This window comes from Podarcis filfolensis, assembly GCF_964270895.1.
Source record: "Podarcis filfolensis genome assembly, chromosome: 1".
In the NCBI taxonomy this organism is placed as follows: domain Eukaryota; kingdom Metazoa; phylum Chordata; class Lepidosauria; order Squamata; family Lacertidae; genus Podarcis; species Podarcis filfolensis.
In genome coordinates this window covers 97638371-97656741 of record NC_139604.1, presented here as the reverse complement: position 1 = coordinate 97656741, position 18371 = coordinate 97638371, and the positions used below count along the sequence as shown (strand labels likewise).

At 42.0% G+C, this 18371-nt stretch overlaps 1 protein-coding gene and 1 long non-coding RNA gene across 16 annotated transcripts in view; one reads left to right on the top strand and one right to left on the bottom strand.

The window, feature by feature from the left end:
* Positions 1 to 18371, top strand: part of LOC310766788 — a 65739-nt gene that overhangs the window by 6034 nt on the left and 41334 nt on the right. Inside the window, exon 2 of the long non-coding RNA XR_014550414.1 lies at positions 308 to 381. This is a non-coding gene — a long non-coding RNA (uncharacterized lncRNA). The remainder of the gene's footprint in view (positions 1 to 307; positions 382 to 18371) is intronic.
* LOC310765832 (uncharacterized protein) overlaps positions 1 to 18371 on the bottom strand; it is a 44461-nt gene that overhangs the window by 21720 nt on the left and 4370 nt on the right. For 6 of the 15 annotated variants that reach the window (XR_014549827.1, XR_014549829.1, XR_014549830.1 and 3 more), the window contains one exon: positions 6034 to 6610. The exons of 6 other annotated variants lie outside the window; for them this stretch is intronic. The gene's annotated coding sequence lies outside the window, so the exon portion shown is untranslated. Of the gene's footprint in view, positions 1 to 4272; positions 4718 to 5047; positions 5064 to 6033; positions 6611 to 15002; positions 15145 to 17014; positions 18255 to 18371 lie in introns of those variants that run through there. 3 more of the 15 variants (XR_014549825.1, XR_014549828.1, XR_014549826.1) reach the window with 3 other exon arrangements.

The following is an 18371-nucleotide window of genomic DNA, read 5'->3' as shown; positions in this document are numbered from 1 at the left end:
TTTGTGTGGCTTCACCCAAAAAATGGGAATCCTTTGAACAGATAAGAGTTACTAAAGTATAATCACATGGCAACATGTGGTTACTTACCAATCTTTCTGGATGGGGAGAGATGCTCAGTCCCCTCAGGACTAATAACATGGATTTTGACTTAACTTTCTGTGGTAGCCATACTCAAATAATAGATGCAGCATTCTCATAAAGATTTTGGTAGATGCCGACTTTCAGAATGCAAGATTTGTAGCAGCAGAAAAAGAGCTCTTAATTGCGTCTTTCTTCGTATTTATTACTTCTGTATTTTAATTTCAGGTTTAAATTAATAACTGATTTGCCTCATGGAAGTCCGGTGGACTGAGGGAATTACATCTCCGGTCTCTTCACAGGTAGCCTACCTAATTAAAATATGACTCAAGTTATTACAAGTTAGCTTCCTTTGAATTAAAATATTCTGTTTCTTTCCTTTGTTTGAAGAAGTATTCCCCCCTCCCCACTCCTACTGTAGGAGGATGCATGTGTTACTATAGACTCACATTTCATATGGGACTAATTGCCACTGGCTTAGGGGTGCTTGTCAAAATGCTCCCTCTGTATTCTCTCTCGTCTAAAGGCCAAATCATTGTGGGGGGACATGAGGTTAAGGCCTTCGCTGTATCATTGTTTAACCAAATGCTTGTTCTCAGTGGAAGTCCTTCATAATCCCTGCTTCTTACCAGCATTTTATGTGGCGCGTCTGATGTTAACAGCATCATATTACCTCCAATTTGCTTTGTTTGATATCCTTGTTGCGAACAGCAATCTCTTCTTAGAGCCTAATTTCGATATACTAACCCACAGCAGGGAAGGCTAATGGCACTAGGTGACTTTAGTAGCTGTACTTTATTCCCCCCCTTCCCCTCTATACTACAACCAGTTCTCCTGCCAGGTTGGAACGGCTTTCCCCCAAATGCATAATGGTCACCACCCACTGAGATCTAAGTCAGCCCTTGCTTCCTTGGATCCTGGCCAGATTCACACTGCTGAGAGTGGCACTTTGCTTCTTCCTCTGATGTGGAAAAGGGACTTTTAACAGTCAGCAAATCTCCCTAAATTGACTCTCTTACAGTGGGATGCGAGTAGGAAATGTCCCTTAGAAGAAGAAATTGTTTGTATCTCTGTGTAAATGATATGTCAAAGCTGAGATCTAAAGGGAAATTTTCATAACCAGATTAATAATTCTTTGTAGTTTAATGGGCAGCTAAATTCCCAGTGTTCCACTGAGGCAGTTCTGTAAATAGTGGCTCCCCTGCCCCATCCTGTTCAAATAATATTTCAAAACTTATAATCTGGTGATGCACTGCACCTTATCAGGAACTGTGCATAACGCCCCCCCCCCAAGAGAAAGAAATAGGCTGAAAAGACAATGCTGCAAGACCCTCAAGTCTCACTAAGGCAATAGTTCCTTCAGCACAAGCGTTTCTGCTGTGCCAGATGGAGCAATCTCCTATTTTCTCCCCCTGCATGGTGTCCTGGGGGTTCTCCCAACCCACCCAAGAGCTCATCGGGGTGGCTCAGGGGCACATGGGGGAGGGGGGCAGAGGGGAATCCCTATTGCCCAAGTTGGACTCAATGCACTGGCTCCAGCATTTGTTTAGTTGAACTTGGCACACTATTATTTTTATACTGCTTTTTCCATATACATTTTATACCACTTAGTACCACCTACAGCAGTGGGATGGAGCTGGAAGTATGAGAACAAGGAATGAAAAGGGGGACTCGCAGCAAAACATTGCACTATGGATCATTGGGGGGCGGGGTGTGTGTGTGTTAGCCAGTCAGCCATGCCCTCTTCCAGGGCACACCATTTAATTCCATTCTCCCCCAGTTTCCCATATTACCCTCCCCAGTTCCATCAGTGAGCCAGTATTGCATGGCCACTGAACATGTTTACTCTTTGTCATTGGACACTTTTGGGGGAGAGGGTCCCCTTTTAGGTTTTTCATGTGCTTTCCTCCTTAGGCATGAGTGGTGACATTTGGTTACACAAGGGTAAACTTGGAAAATGACTTTGCTTATACTATATAGGATTTACTGTAACCAAATGGGGCTCTTCCGCTCCCTGTCTACCAGTGAGCCCCACATTCAGATTACAGTGGTACCTCGGGTTACAGACGCTTCAGGTTACAGACTCCACTAACCCAGAAATATTACCTCGGGTTAAGAACTTTGCTTCAGGATGAGAACAGAAATCGGGTGGCAGCGGCGCAGCAGCAGCAAGAGACCCCATTAGCTAAAGTGATGCTTCAGGTTAAGAACAGTTTCAGGTTAAGAACGGACCTCCGGAACGAATTAAGTTCATAACCAGAGGTACCACTGTACTCTTTCTGTGCAGCAGAAGCCAGCCTATAGTGGTTCTATGCAAGCACTCTAGAAAGGTTTCTGTGGCATAGAAAGTGTGTGTGTATTAGAATAGGAATGTGGTGTCCTTCTCTGACTTCATCTCTGCTAATACATCACAAACAATAATAAAACCTGAAAGCCTCATTATCACCTCATTCACTGGCAAAAACAAGTGGTCCATCTATTACCTAGGTGCTCCAGCAGATGGAGGGGGGAAAGGTGACACCTGTACTGAGTTGGGAATGCTCCTTTTACCACCATTTTGACAATGCTGCTCTTTGAGGATGGTTTGCTTCCAGAAGTTATCAGGGAAAATGGACGCACCTAAGTCAGGCTTCCTCAACCTTGGCCCTCCACATGTTTTGAGACTACAATTCCCAGCATCCCTGACCACTGGTCCTGCTAGCTAGGGATCATGGGAGTTGTAGGCCAAAAACATCTGGAGGGCCAAGGTTGAGGAAGCCTGACCTAAGTAAAGCCGAAGGAATTTGGGGGACTGGGGAGACTGAAGGGAGCAATAATTGTCAGTGCTAATGTGGGGCACAAATTTGCATGGTGACCTCATTTTGGGTCCCCCCCCCCATCTTCTGAGTCTCCATATGTCTGTTTATAAAATAGTCCTGTCAATTTAAAGAAACGCAATAAACGCTTCCTCAGATTTGTGAGAATTTTCAGAGGGTCCCTGATTATGGCACAAATGGCAAAGCAATTATGAGGTGAATAAGCATTGTCCGCCATTAATGACTTCAGAACACAAACCTTTTTATTTGCGTTCCCAGTTACGGAAGGGAGGCTTATGAAGCAAAATCACATTTTAACAAAGGAAAATAATGCATGGCCTCATTTTTTAAATTTATTTTTTATTTTTAGGGATTTAATCCCCTGGACATTGCTCCCTTGTGGCTCACAAAAATATGACAAGAAAGCTAAAAATTTCATTTGCAAAAGGAAGTACCTCAGGCAGACCTTGGAATTATACCTTTTAGAGCCTTCTGGAAACAAGTATCTTTTGTGGGGTCTTGAGTATTCTGTGGCAGTACTTTACCAGGCATTCTCTAAATGATTTTAATGTTGTTTTTACTCAGCTTTTACTGTCAGAAAGCAGCTTTCATCACTAGGCCGGGGCCCTCCGTTCAGCATTTTTAGAGCAGTCAGGGGTGAGGGTATGGAATTCCCTTGCTGTTCTTAATAAATTGCAAGTTGGCTGTTCAGGACTGTCCGTTGTTCCCTTTGCAGCAACAGATCATGGACTGATAGTAAATCAGAACCAGTATGTTTTCTTAATTTTACATTTGGGCTAAGTTAATCTATTTAATAGGAAAAACATCTGGCCTAGCTGTGCTTTTATTCTGTTCTTTACAGCAGGAACCTCGCCACCATGGGACCAGTGGAGTCAGACAAGGTCAACATTTCGTAGTATACCTGCATGCAGTTAATAGTGAATATATGTGAGCAGTGCAGAGCTTACACGCACGCACACACACACACACACACACACAGAGAGAGAGAGAGAGAGAGAGAGAGAGAGAGAGAGAGAGAGAGAGAGAGAGATTTTATAGGCACCACATTAGTGATAAAAGGTTGCTCTCATAATCAGCTTCAGTAAATTCAGAAATTCAGGCTTGGTAGAGAATCGGAAATCTGGGGGCATAAATTTGCCGATAGTTGATATAATATAAATAAAGTCATTGATAAAAGAATAGAGGTGTTCAAGTACTGTAAATCATCTGAAATTTAAAATATTCAAATATCTGTGTCCAAGCTTGTACTCATACATCATACATAGTAAAACATGTATTGTGTGGAATTTTTCTCTTCCATCAGACTTAATATCCCGAAAACACCGCAGGAGATGTTAAAAATGTGTAAAGTGCTTTGTTCAATTTAGGATCCTTAAAACAGAGAAATATATCATTTATTGGACCAGTTATAGTGGTTTAAAGTGTTCTGAAAGCCTCTGAACTACACAAATCTCCAAAGGTATATATAAGCAAGTTTATACAGTATAAAGAAAATTCAGTAACGAAGATGATTTTTGTTATTTTTCTGGAGTTTTTGTTTTTTAGCTGTTCAGCATTTCTCATCACTTGTGGGTCAAACAGACTAATTATAACATCATACAGAAATATCACTGGAACAGAGCCATTGACAAAACTAGGTCTGTCCTACATTACTGCGTTTTGCCACCTATTTTTTTTACACAGAAAGCTTCAGAGAAAACACATTTTTCTTGGCCATCTTTCTGATATTGTGGTGATGTCCATATTCACAAGTTAGGTTTGCCAGGCAAATGCATGCAGGAAGCTGCTTGGGTCAGATTGCATGAAGTTATTAGAAGTACACCTGAAATATACTCAGAGTCGAGAGTGGATTTCATGCTCTTTATTCAGCTCATAGTGGGAGGAGGAATGAAAGTTCCCCCAAAGTATCAGCTTTATATACATTTTTTACACAATGGGCTGCACGTGATTGGCAAATTCTGGAATTCTCCTGTAGGCCAATCAGGTTGTGGATTCACTTCCATCTGGAGCTGGATTGGGTGGCTCCTGCAGACCAATCATACTGCTGCATTATTCTAGGACCAATCAGACTGCTGCATTCTGAATCCTATTGTTCTAGGACCAATCAGACTGCTGCATTTTGGATCCTATTCAACTTAGTACATAACAACACCTGACTTTGTACAAACCTGTGAATAAAAGATACTGTCTTTTGAGCATGTGTAGAGTAAAATCATTCATCCTGTGTTGAATGACTGCCCAGAACGTAAACCCTGTGTAAGTGGAGGGATGCCTGTATATCCCAACCAGACAAGCAAAGCAGTCCAGTGCTCCCCATGCTGCGGTTGGAGAGGTGGGCATTGCAATGAGCAATAGTGGGCGTCCTATTGCTCAGCATTCCCAGCTAAGCCAGATTCTCACCAGCTGCCACTGACTTCCCGCTTATTATTATTATTATTGTTATTTTGCCTGCTCAGTGTGGACCCTGATTCCGTCTCACTGCCATGTGCGCAGCAGTCAACGTGGATGAGGTCCAACTATCCTGCCCACCTAACCCACCTTCCGCAGTGTGGATGTGGCCGTGGTCCAATTGTTCTCTCTGCACCATCTTCTGCAGTTGCTGCATGAGACAGGGCTGCAAATATGTGGTGGCCGGGGGGGGGGGTATGCTGGTGAAGAGAGCAGGCGGAAGTCAGACTCGTACCCTTAAACCCCAGCACTTACCTTTTCTGGAAATATATGCCAACAGGAAACATGGGATGCTACAAATAACAGGTAAAAGTAAAGGTGGAGGACCCCTGGGCGGTTACGTCCAGTCAAATTCGACTATGGGGTGCAGCGCTCATCTCCGCTTTCAGGCCAAGGGAGCCGGCGTTTGTCTCCAGAGAGGTTTTCTGGGTCATGTGGCCAGCATGACTAAACAGCTTCTGGCACACAGGACACCGTGGTGGAAGCCAGAGCACACAGAAACACCATATACCTTCCTGCCATAGTGGTACCTATTTATCTACTTGCAGTGGTATGCTTTTGAACTGCTAGGTTTGCCAGAGCTGGGACTGGCAACGGGGGCTCACCCCATCACACAGATTCAAACTGCTGACCTTCCGATCGGCAAGCCCAAGAGGCTCGGTGGTTTAGACCACAGTTCCACTTGCGTCCCACTACGAATAACAACAGCAGCAACAAAGATACTTTTAAAACAAACCTGAAAAGAAAGAAAAATGGAAAAGAAATATGAACTCCCTGTCTCTGCCTTGATCAAACTTAGAGGAGTGTTATGGCATGAGACCTTCTCTGCTGTCAAAGCTATTCCTGCTTCCTCTGCTTAGCTTTTCAGATTCTGTGAACTTCATTCAGGGTTATCATGAGGCAATATGGGAAAGCAGAAATAAACTTTCATATAGCCTGGGGGCTTAAAAAGCCCTTCCCAAATCTGCAGTATGTTAGGGGACTTCTGCTCCCCAAAGTAATGTTACTGTTTATGCATTCCTGACTCAAAGTTCCTTTTAACTGGGTCTCAGGGAGGTGTGCATAAACAGCAGCATTATTTTAGTCAGCAGGAATTAATTATTGAAATCAATTATTGCTTCTTTCAGACTGCTGAAGTCAGTCCACAGTAAGCTGACTAAAAAAAAAATACTTGCCTTGTTTGCTGCCTTCGTGCACAAAGACAAAAATAAATGAAAAAACAACGGACGGAAGCTTCCGATGTTCACCCTCTTCCATCACATAGGTTCTTAAAAAGAAAAGGGGAAAAAAATGTTTTACCTGATTCCTTGTTTGTATTGTCAGGAAATCAGGCCATAGACCTTTGATTAAGTTATTTTGCTCCAGGGTACATTTTTAGAATAAAAAACACACACTGCTGCTTTGCTGAATAGGGGGTGATGAGACTGTGATCTCTGTAATGGGATATTATGTGCTTTTGACCCACACACTTGTCTCAGGTCAGTTGTCTTCCTAACAACTGAAACATGAGCCGTGTTTACATGTTACTTGTGTGCAAGGAATACGTATGTAGAGTGAGGAGTGGGGCCAGACCTTTAGCCCCACCCCCAAGTGGCAGAGAAGCATTCAACAAGGATCCTGAGGTAGTTTTGAGATAGACTTATAGAATTGCAAAGGGCTGTGTAGTCCAGCCCCCTGCAATGTAAGAATCACCGGGCTAATATAGGCAACAAAACTGAAATTCAATCCATCTAAGATGAGTGGCCTTGCCCTTGGCCTGGTAGTGATGTGTGACACTGGGAACATGGATGAGCAATGCCATGTCAATGGTACAGCCTGAGTAGTCCTGAGCCCTAAGATCCACTTGAGAGGCCACTCAGGTTGATAAATTTAGCAGTAGCAGGGACTGGACCTTTTTTATAATGGCCCCAGACTTGCAGAATTACCTACTTCAAGTTCTCTACTGAGCCCCAACTCCTGCCAGCTTTAAACAGTCCCTAAATACTTTATAATCTTGCCAGGCATTTACTGCTGGCCCTCTATATATGATTGCAGTAGTAGCTGGTAGGGAAGCATGGGCATAGGGGTGTTGCCTACCTGGGTTCCCAATGCCACACGTCATGGCTGGTGACTGGGAGGGGCAAGGCAGTACGGGTACAATGGCAGAGCCAATCTGGACACTGGCTGCTGCGCTCACACCGAGCTCCCAGCTGCCTTGCCCCTTCCCCTCTTGCAGCAGCATTGGGAAGCCAGCTGAGCAGTGCTGCCCTGCCGGCTTCCACTGTGTAATTGCACCTGTTGTTTTATGTGTGTGTTCAACTGTTTGAACATTTTTTTTTATTGTAAGTAACCTTGTGAGGGCTTATTCTAAAGTCGGGGTGGAAATAAAACAATATCAATACAAGTTAGTTCTTGAGCAGTGACACACAAAAAAGCTGTAACCTATTTTATTTTAAATAAAAAAAATAACAAAATGCCTGTCATAAACATGGGCGATTTGAGTTTGTTTATGTGGAGGGTTTGTATATTATGGGAAACTGGGTATGTGTGTCCTCTATGCACAGATATATATTGTACATCTTCCCCCTGGGCTTTGTATCTGTGTTAGGGGAGGGCAAATTTTGCCCTCCATGCAACAGTAACATTAGGTACAGATTTTGCATTTCCCCATAGGAGTTCCCAGAGGCAGAAAAAAATAAAGAAGTGCACTTGCAGATACAGTTGTTGATAGAATAAGCACATTTCTGTCCTGATAACCCCAGCACTGAATAAAACCCTTTCCCCTAAAAATAGGTCCCTGTTTCAACAATGGCTGTTTCAAATCTGCTGCAGCCAGAATTTCCTTCAGCCACCAAAATATTCCTGTGAGTATTACTTGTTTAGGGTTTTTAGGTTACCTTAGGGCTTGAACCTGACATGAAGTGCAAGGAGTAACAATGCAGATGCTACCATCTTGGGAAATTTAAGAGATCAGACCTCCCTTAACACCTGGTCTCATAACCCCTGCATTCTATGAGAGGATTTTGTTGCAATGAATTTATTAGGCCTTGTTGCTGCACAGTGTTTGCTGAGCAGATACAATATATGCGCTGGTACGGCAGCTATGCTATTTGTATGCAATCAGGCACTGTTTGCCCTGTGTATAAAGATGCCATAGTGGTCTGTTGTGCGTTAACTAGTTACAGACACACTAAATAGACATTCATTCATTCATTCATTGAAATATTCATTTAGTGATTCAGGTTTTTCTAATGTCTTGTCAATTTGTTTGTTCAGTGAGCAGCTTAATAGTATTTTAATATCATGAGCTAATGGATGCAGAATACTGAAATTAAAGGATAAATAAGGATCAATTCCTCCTACTAATCCTATCAATTCCTTTATAAATGTTCCCTCCCTTAAGATTTATATACAGATAATGATTTCAGAAAAAATTAAATATCTCTAAGTAATCCTGACAAAGTAACTCTGAGATTGTTCAGAGTTAATCTTAAATTTATTACAAGAACCTTTTGTTTCTGTTTTTATTTTATGAATAGAAGTACACTTCTCTGGAACAAGCAACATAGTGATAAGGAAGATAGAAAATCTAACAGTGAACAAAGTGAAATTTCTCTTGCCCCCACAGATCTCCCCTTCACATGAAGGACATCACCTGATTTCTTATTATTTGATATTTCACATTAATGTGCACAAATGGGACATTCTGCAGTCTGATAATACTTAGCTGAGAGTAAGTCTAATTGAGTTCAATGTTTCTGGGTAAGCATATGTATGATCATAGCCATGCAGTGTAATCCTATATCTGTATCTATCTACACAAAACTTCGGTGGAACTCAGTGGGACATACTCCAAAGTAAGTAGGTTTAGAATTACAGCCTTGGTGACTTGTATATAATGAAGTTACCGCATTACAGTATTACATGCTAGCAATCACTTTCTAGTGACCAAGTGCATCTGTGTACCAGCCTTGAATAGTCCCGGCTTGTTTCCAGGTATATAGGATTAAGCAGTTGCATTTCTAGGTCAGATAGTATGTCTTCCAGATATATTTATCCCCACATTTCAGAAATCAGCAAATGGGTAAGGAAAGTAAGCTCACATTCCTTCCTCTTTGTCCCCGCTTCAGCTATCCTCAGATTCAGTGTCGGCTTCAGATTTTGGAGGGTCTTTGGGCAAGACATTCTCCATGGGCTCTGTTCCTCAAAGAATTGGTCTCATCAGCAGGACTGGTGGGGTAGGACAGTGGTGAGGACAAGGCTGTGTGACTGCACCAGCGGAGCCATCCAGCACTCCTAATGGGACGCCCATGCATCCCTGATCTTGCTACCAGCCTACCCCACCCCAGGTAAGCAGCAAAGATGCTGCTGTTGGGAGGGTTGCTCTGCAGGACCGCCCCACCCCACCAGCCAGGCCTGCTGCTCATTCCTGCAGCAAGTCTCTGGGGCTCTTTTCAGCTTGGCTCTTGCTGGAACATGGGTCCTTGGTAAATGTCCAACCATGCTGAGACTTGGTGACAGAATTAGCAATTGATAATGTAAATGTGTCTTGCCACTGAGTGAGAGAGAAGAGGGAGAAGTAGTTTATCTTGAAAGAGCATCCATTTTCTGTCTTGTGTTTATCTAAACTGCCATGCAACTATTGTTTAACCCTTGTCTATGTTGTGTGTGTGAGAGAGAGAGAGTGTGTGTGTGTAAGGACATGAAACATTGAGTCTATGCCTTTTTTCCTTTGCCTCTCAGTTTAATATTGTGTGTACACTGCCTTGCAGTTCACATTTGACAGTGCTGTAAGTAATTCATCTTCTGTTTTCTTGATAGATTACTTTACACCTGGTTTGTGCTTGCCCTGCCTTTGCTTCCTGTAGTTCTGCTAAAAGTACTGGATTAAACAAACATAATACATCATCTCCATACCATCTAACATTTGACAAGGGAAAATAGGTATGCTTGTTTTACATGAAGTGAACAAGGGATTCATAGTATAGCAGTTAGCAAATCAAAGGAGAAGGCCACTTCCATGGGGTTTAGTGGCAAACGTTTGATGTGTTAACTTTAGATTATATATTTCCTTACACCTGAGAATCCACATCTGTACAATCAAATTTGCACATTTAAGGTCACAGTGCATAATGTTCAGAAGGGTTATGATATTTAGTTTCTGAGAATATTAGACAGTTTTGTGCCAGGTAAAACAGGTAGTTGACATATGAGATACTGCATTACTTAAATGTTCAGTAGATGCAAGTAACATGTACATAGAATGAGAAAATAGAGAATCAACACAGCTGGAAGGTATCTATCTTCAACCTTTTCTGACCTATTACAACTTCAACTATTCTTCACAAACTATTCTTCATACACTTACAGTTTTGCTGCACATAGAGAGTATCGATCATGCAAAATTCTTCATTTAATTTTACAAGATTCATAGACAAAAACCTCTAAGCAGTTTCCCATAAAACAATATAAAATATTAACAATAAAATCAAGCTTTGAATCATGGCATTGTAGACATGGGTGTGGCCAGGATTTATTTTAGGGGGGCAGGCTTTATGTTGTAGGGGCAGAACTGAGATATCTGTGATGCAGTTGGCCAGTTAAGTATTTCTACTCATTTACTTAATTGGGGGGCAGCTGCCCCCCTTGCCCCCCTGGCTACACCCATGATTGTAAAGTTGGAAGGGATCCAAAGGATCATCTTGTCCAACACCCTGCAATGCAGGAATCACAGCTTAAGCATCTCCGACAGATTGCTATCCAGTCTCTAAAAAATCCACAATCTTCCAAGGTAGTCTATTCCACTGTTGAACAGCTCTTACCTTCAGAAAATTCTTCCCAACATATAGTTGGAATCTCCTTTATTGTAATTTGAATCCACTGGTTTGGGTCCTACCCTCCAGAGCAATAGAAAACAAGCTTGTTCCATCTTCCTTGTGGTATCCTTGAGATATCATATCATATCTCCTCTCACACTCCTCTTTTCCAGGCTAAACACACCCAGCTCCCTCAACCACTCCTCATAAGGCTTTGTTTCCAGACCCTTTGTCATCCTGGTTGCCCTCCTCTGCACACATTCCAGCTTGTCAATATCAGTCTCCCCTTCTCAGTCACACGGAAAGCCCTGTTTTGTTTTGTAGATTTTAAAATCTCTGATTAGAAAGTTTGAAGAGGGAGGAGCTCCAAGTTAATGCAGAGCATGGAACATACAGAGGAAATTCTCCCAGGGACCACAGTGATCTACTGCATATATAAAGGGGAAGGTAGTCTCTCAAGTAATCTGCTCCCGAGCACCCCCAAATTATGCATCTGTTCCTTCAAGGAGAGTTTAACCTCATTCAGGACAGCAGTGTACTGACTTCGTGGGCTCAGGAACCGCTCACACACAGTGTCCGTTTTGCCAGAATTTGGATGTATTTTATTAGCCCACATTTAGCTGGCCACTGCATCCACGCATCGGTCCAAAGGCCTTATCACGCTGTCCCAATTCAGATGTTACAGAGAAATAGTTATTATCAGTCTACTGTTCTCACATGCCTCCAAAACTCCTAATGACTGCTCCCTGTCTTGCTGTAGATGTTAAATAGCATCGGTGACAGTATAATGCCCTCTGGCACCCAAGAAATGCCTGCAGCACATTTAGTGTACTGTATATGCAGAAAGGGCAAATGACTGTTGATTTTCAAAAGTCCCCTTGGTTGTTACAAAATTTCAAAAGAAAAAGGAGGAAGTCAAGATGCCATTTCAAAAGTGCAGAAAAATAAGCATTTTATGACATGATATGTTTTTAAGATCCCCCCCCCCTCAGAGGCACTGATGTACAACCCTGTTTTGAAATAACGGTGTAGGGTAGAGTGCTTTACATCTAAGTGCCCCTGAGGAAGAATATCTTCAGGACGTGCTGGGCTGTTAAAATGTTTGCTTCTGTACACCTTTCAAATTCCATCTCTCTGTTTTCTCTGTCACATAATTGCATCTGTCTTAGAGGAGGAATCTGCTGTTTATACAGAAGCACCCTACCTGGCCCTGAGATCCCTGAGGGCCAATTCACATGACCGCTTCTGTGCTATCATTAAGTACACAAGAAGCAAAAGTTCAGCGCATGGTTTGAAAGCATTGGCAGAAGGTTTTTGTGAAGTCTGTTCACGAGTTGAAAGGTTCGCATTCATTTCTTTAATTCTTTTTACTTAGTAATGACCATCAGAGTTTAATTTCTGAGGTGTATTTTGGTTCAGACCATTTGAAACAGAAGTGGATGTTGTTTTCTCCCCTTTGCTTCCAAAGGACAGAGGCCAGACATTTCTGTCCTCTGAGGAAAAGCCAGAAGATGCCATTGGTGAAATGTCAGAAATAATTAAGAAGAATTCTACTGTTCAGTCTTACAGAAGAAATCTATCTTTTGGGAGAAAAAAACACAGATAAGGGAAATGAGGTGACAGCTTATTTGATGATATTTACAGTTGAATGTGACGTCAATTTGGAAGGGTAGTAGAGATCAATTTTAATGACAGGCAACTAAGCATGCTTATTGATTTGGAGGCCAGCTAGAGCACAAATGGCAATGACCATTAATATAACCAGCATCACAGCCACTCATGCCACAGAAAAATAATTTATACCATTATATTTTTAAAAAGCAAATGGTTTATGACAGGGGCAACCAATGTGGTACTCCCCAGACATTGTTGCACTGCAGCTCCCATCAGCCCCAGTCACAATGGTCATGGATGATGAGAGTTGTAGTCCAGTAACAACTGAAAAGGCAACCCTGATTTATGGACAGAATCTAGAAGGGAAATTTATAGATCTGCTGATTTTTTAAAGTGGAAATTATTAAGTATAGTTTTTTAAGGTGTAGTTCCTAGCAACATCAACAAGACCCCATATACAATTGTTTAATTATAAATTATGTGACCCATATATTGGGGCAGTGTGGGATAGTGGTTAAAGTGCTTGGACTGCAGGGAGCCGAGTTCATCCATGAAATGCACTGGGTGATGTTGAGGCCATTCACTTCCACTTAGACTAACCTACCACATCGGGTTGTTATGGAGATTGCTGAGGAAGGGAGTCGTGTACGCAGATTTCCTTTCTTGGAGAAAAGGTGAACTATGAATGTAATAATAAATATAGGGCTTTTTTACAGATGAAGAATCTTTAGAATGAAACAAGAATATAGATGTGGCCAGCCTTTATGGAAATGTCTATATTTTTATAACCAGATCTTTGCTAAAACAGCTTGAATAGCAAGCCACCAATGAAAAACCCTTTCCCCCTTTGCTATAACCAGAGGCTGGGGACAGGTTGTGCTGTTGGATTCCTTTGAGTTTTATGGGGCACCAGTAGAAAGAGAGCAGGCTAGCAGCCCTATCTAGGAAAAGTCCAACTAATCGGTTTAGCATAAATAATATAACATGTTGTTCAATGTGTAAACAATGTTTACAGAGGCACAAGAAGCCACCTTAGCTAGCAGTATGGAAGCTCCAGGCTGTGAGAATAATTGGGCCTGCAAGATCTTCCCATTTGGCCCATAATGCCATTTTGGCTGACATTTGCCCTACACCTGAAAGACCTGACTCAGCTGAATGGCACTGGATTCTGCACAGCGCTGTATGCTGAGCTTTACAAAGCCCAATGATCAGTGGGTGGGTACAGTGTGGGTACAGTTCTGCACAGGATTTCACAAGACTTCAGCTGAACATTGGATCTTGTAAAGTCCCACACATAGTGGTCTGTAAGACCCTACCAGCTGACTGTTAGATCTTTGCAGGCTATGCCTTTGCCTCCAGAGTTTGGTGTCATTGTGCAAGCAGAAGTTCTTCCACTCATGCAATTATTTAGCTGAATGCCACCCTGCATTGCCTGCTGTGAAGACAGATGCAAATAATAAATTCAGCTTCTCTGCAATTTCTTTATCCTCCCTTAGCACACCTTAGACTCCCTTGTCATCCAAAGGTCCAGCCACTTCCCTAGCCAGTCTTTTGAGGTATTTAAATAATTTTTGTTGTTGGTACTTTGCCAAAGTTTGTTTCCCCTTTTTGTTCTCATTTGGACATGACTTCTGTTATCCAAAAGAAGCCTTCTTCCATCTAATAGTTTATCTGATTCTGCTCATTAACAGCTCTGGCATCCTCTTGGCCCTGGAGGTACAGTTCTTAATCTGCGACTCATCTGAATGGTCTGCTTGCCTTTGTGTGTACACTGTAGAGGATGAGAGGGGGAGTCAAAGGATATTGCAGTGGATATTTCTGGGGAAAGGGATTTTACATTTTGAGGTACATCTTCTGCATGGATCGCCTTGCATAAGTTGTCTCAGATTATGTTTTTAGGTTCAGGAGACCACTTATATGAGCTTTTAAAATAATGTGTAGATCAGCTCAGACTGTTCTATTGGGCCTTACGTAGAAGGTTCTGGTTCACAGAAGCACTGGGATATGTTCTTGACCTACTACAGGCTCTAGATTCCCTGCCAGGGGTGTACGGATTATACCTAATGCATCTACTCTGGAAACCAGGCACAAATATTTAGGACTGTGCTGGCTGATTCATTGTATTTCATCCGTTTAGTTCTAAGAACTCCAGTTTAATTTGCTGGCCTCTTTTCTAGATAGCCTTGCCCAGGCAGGTGCGTTATGTGACCCATGAGAGCAGCAAAATAACCAGAATGCACAACGGTGATGAGATAAAATCTGGCCATATCTTTATTGACAGCTGCAGCAGGCAGGGCAAGGGTTGGCATGGCATTGGGTCCCAGGATTAGTTCATCATTCCACAAGCCCCATGTTGATGGAATGGATCCTCTGGGTTTGGGTCACTCCAAACCTGTACAACGGGAGTCAGCCAGTGTTGAACCTTGCTGTGGTACAAGCCAAGCAAGCAAGGTCTCACCAGGATGCAGATTCCAACCAGGCAGACACCGAACCCACGCTTGGGTTTGCCATGGTCAATTCTCCCCTCAGGCCCCTTATGGGGGGAAATATACTATGTTGACCCTGCTCAATGCCATTTCCACCCTCATACTAACAACGTTATTTCGCCTAACAAAGGAAAGCCATAATTTCACTGAGTGAAAGTCGGGAATAAAACCCCCAACCAAATGCCAATCAGGGAGAGGGAGAGGGAGAGGGAGAGAGAGAGAGAACTCTTTCCAGACCTGTCAACCAGCGACCCAAAATTGCTCAGTAAAGACTCTAACCTGAGGGTGGGGCGGGCAGAAAGCTCTCAAAGCAAAATGGCTGTGAGCTCCAGGGGAAGCAGCCTTATAGACTTTCCCCTCCCTTCTGCAGCAAGGGCTCATGAGACAGATTTTCCCCATGAGCCCATCACACAGAGAAGATACTAAACAAAACCTTGCCCAGGATTCTGATCCAGTCTATGGACCACAATGCCTCTGGGCAAAGGAGTCCCATGCTTACTGGACACAGGACAGGGCTTCTAGATCAGTTTGTCATGCTTATCAATCACCAACTATATCTATCTTTCTCTCTAGCTATCTACACACACACATTCTCCTATTCCCTATTTTCCACATCTTCTGTGGAAGAGAAAATAGCTTCGTCTTATTTAATTTAGTGCCTTTATTATAATTGCTTTGTTTTCCCCCCAATCAGAACAGGTATCCTGTTTTAATATGGTGTTCAATACTCTCTGGTCTTGATAAACAGGCTAGAGCTTCCTCTTCTGGTTTATGTTGATCCAATCCCCCTTTTATTTTTCTCTCACTCTGAATTAATTTGCCTTGACTGCTTTTACCCACTCTCAATTAATATATTAATTTACAATAAATTAATTAATCCCCCCCTGACAACTGTTTTAGGGGCACCACAACTCATATTAATGGTGGACTGCCCATTCTAATTAAAATCAATACATAGCCCTTAATGCATTTACTCCTATCTTTACCACGAAAACTAGCTCACCAGGAAGAAGTCATTTAATCACTGGACTGGGTTGATATGTGTGATCTTGACGAAAGATTAGATGTTTGCATTTTGCAATGAAAGTACCAGCATGGCATTCACCATGGAAATATTAAATGAGTGTTTTATTTTTGCTGTAGCGGCCTTATGCAGACATTCTAATTCTTACATCCAGGTGCATTCCTACTCGTACTTGCATTTATTATGTACAGCAAGGACCACATTCATTGAAACATATTGCCCTGTATAATACTTGCAAGAAGTGTTGTCTTCTCCTCTGTACCACTTCCAGAGATCCCCAATTTTCTCCTGATTATGCTCTGTAAGTGTTGATTTTCTTGGCTTTAGGTAACATTTAGAAATACTCTTTTGACATTATTGTATTATGAAATTATTGTATTACATGAAATTATTGTATTATTTCATGGTCTTGTACTTTATTATATGTTTGACGTATGGCTTACAAAACACCTTGAGTTTAAAAAGTAGTATACAAGTATACATCTGAAGGCAGCCCTGTATAGGGAAACTTTTTAAGGTTTAATGTTTTTCTATATTTTTATATATGCTGGAAGCTGCCCAGAGTGGCTGGGGCAACCCAGCCAGATGGGCAGGGTGCAAAAATAAATTATTATTATTATTATTATTATATTATTGTTATAAATTTATTAAATAAATAAGCAAGACAGTTTCTTTTGACCACTGGATGACTTTTTCAAATAGATGTGTAGATCCGTAGGCCATTTTGCACACTTGACCAGGCTGGCAAGAGTCTCGGAGGAGTCTCGGAGCAAGTGTGCTCTCCCTTCCACCATGCAAATAAAATCTTCCCTTGGGATGAAGGCCAGTTTTAAAATGTAATAGTAGGTAGTCGTAATCATCATCATATGTGAGACGAGAGCTCTGTGGTGACACCCAATTGTGCACATGTCCAAGGAATGTTTGTCGGGCGCTCCCATGTTTTAGTCACAGATACAGTATATATGGTGGAGAAGTAGAAGGTTTCATTTGGCCTGGTAAATGTTTGAACCTTGCTGCAGAATATATGAGAAGTTCATTATGGCTTACTCTCCTTTAGTTCTTAAGGATACTCAGAGTCTTCTGGTTTATGAGGACATTCTACTGCTTATTTTGTCTGATGCCCACCCCAAAGGTTATTATCCACCATCATTTATGCCATTTCCAGGGTTTTAGGTGCTGATAATTTTGAGAGGCTCCTAATAACTCTGAACGGCAATCATCTACAGAAAGAATTTCAATCCAAACATCCCATTTCTCCACGTGGCAGTTGAGGGGTTGCTCTCTGGAGAGTTACATCAGGGGACACACACTCCCTAGGTGCTAATTGCTTCTCATTCATACTGATACCGTCCTTCATTTAAAAGCACGCAAGGAGTAATGGCCCAGTAAATCTGAAGGCCAGGCCAGTTGGTGCTTTGAGTGAGATATACTGAGGTAAGAAATCAACTTCTTAGGTTTAGGAGCCTCCTGAGCTTTTTCTTTTTAATCAGACTATTGATTTCCCTCCCAACATTCATTGTCTAAAACTTGATCACTGATATACTTTTCACCTTCCTACAATGAAACACTTGGGAAAGCTCTATAAAATACCTGGAAAATGCCCATTGAAAACACAAATCTACCATTTTTTAGCTGGGAAAAAATAGCTCTCGTCTCATAGGTAAACTATGAGAATTGAGAAGTACATTGCTTTGACATTTATGGGTCCTTTTATGTTGCTGTTTACTACTACAAGCTGTGCAAAGCATAGGGGTCTAGCCATTTAAAATGTGCGGCTAGCCTGGTTTCTTATATAAGAATGTTAAAAGTTACACTAGTAAAGACCTGTGCTGAACAAAAAGTATTACAGAATTCTGTATACATAAATGACTTTTGCTCTCTCTAACAGTGGCTTTTAACTTTTAACAGAATTGTTCCTGCTTCTTGGTGGCTCCACTGGGGCACAAATGAACAACATAAATCATATGTGTGACATCAGCAAAGTTCTGGGCACTGAAAAGAAGTGAAACAATAATTTATTTATTCATCACCATTGTATGCCATGCCCAAGCAGCTTGGAGGAGTCACATACAGGGCTACTCATTCCCTGTGAGGATGTAGGTTTGACAG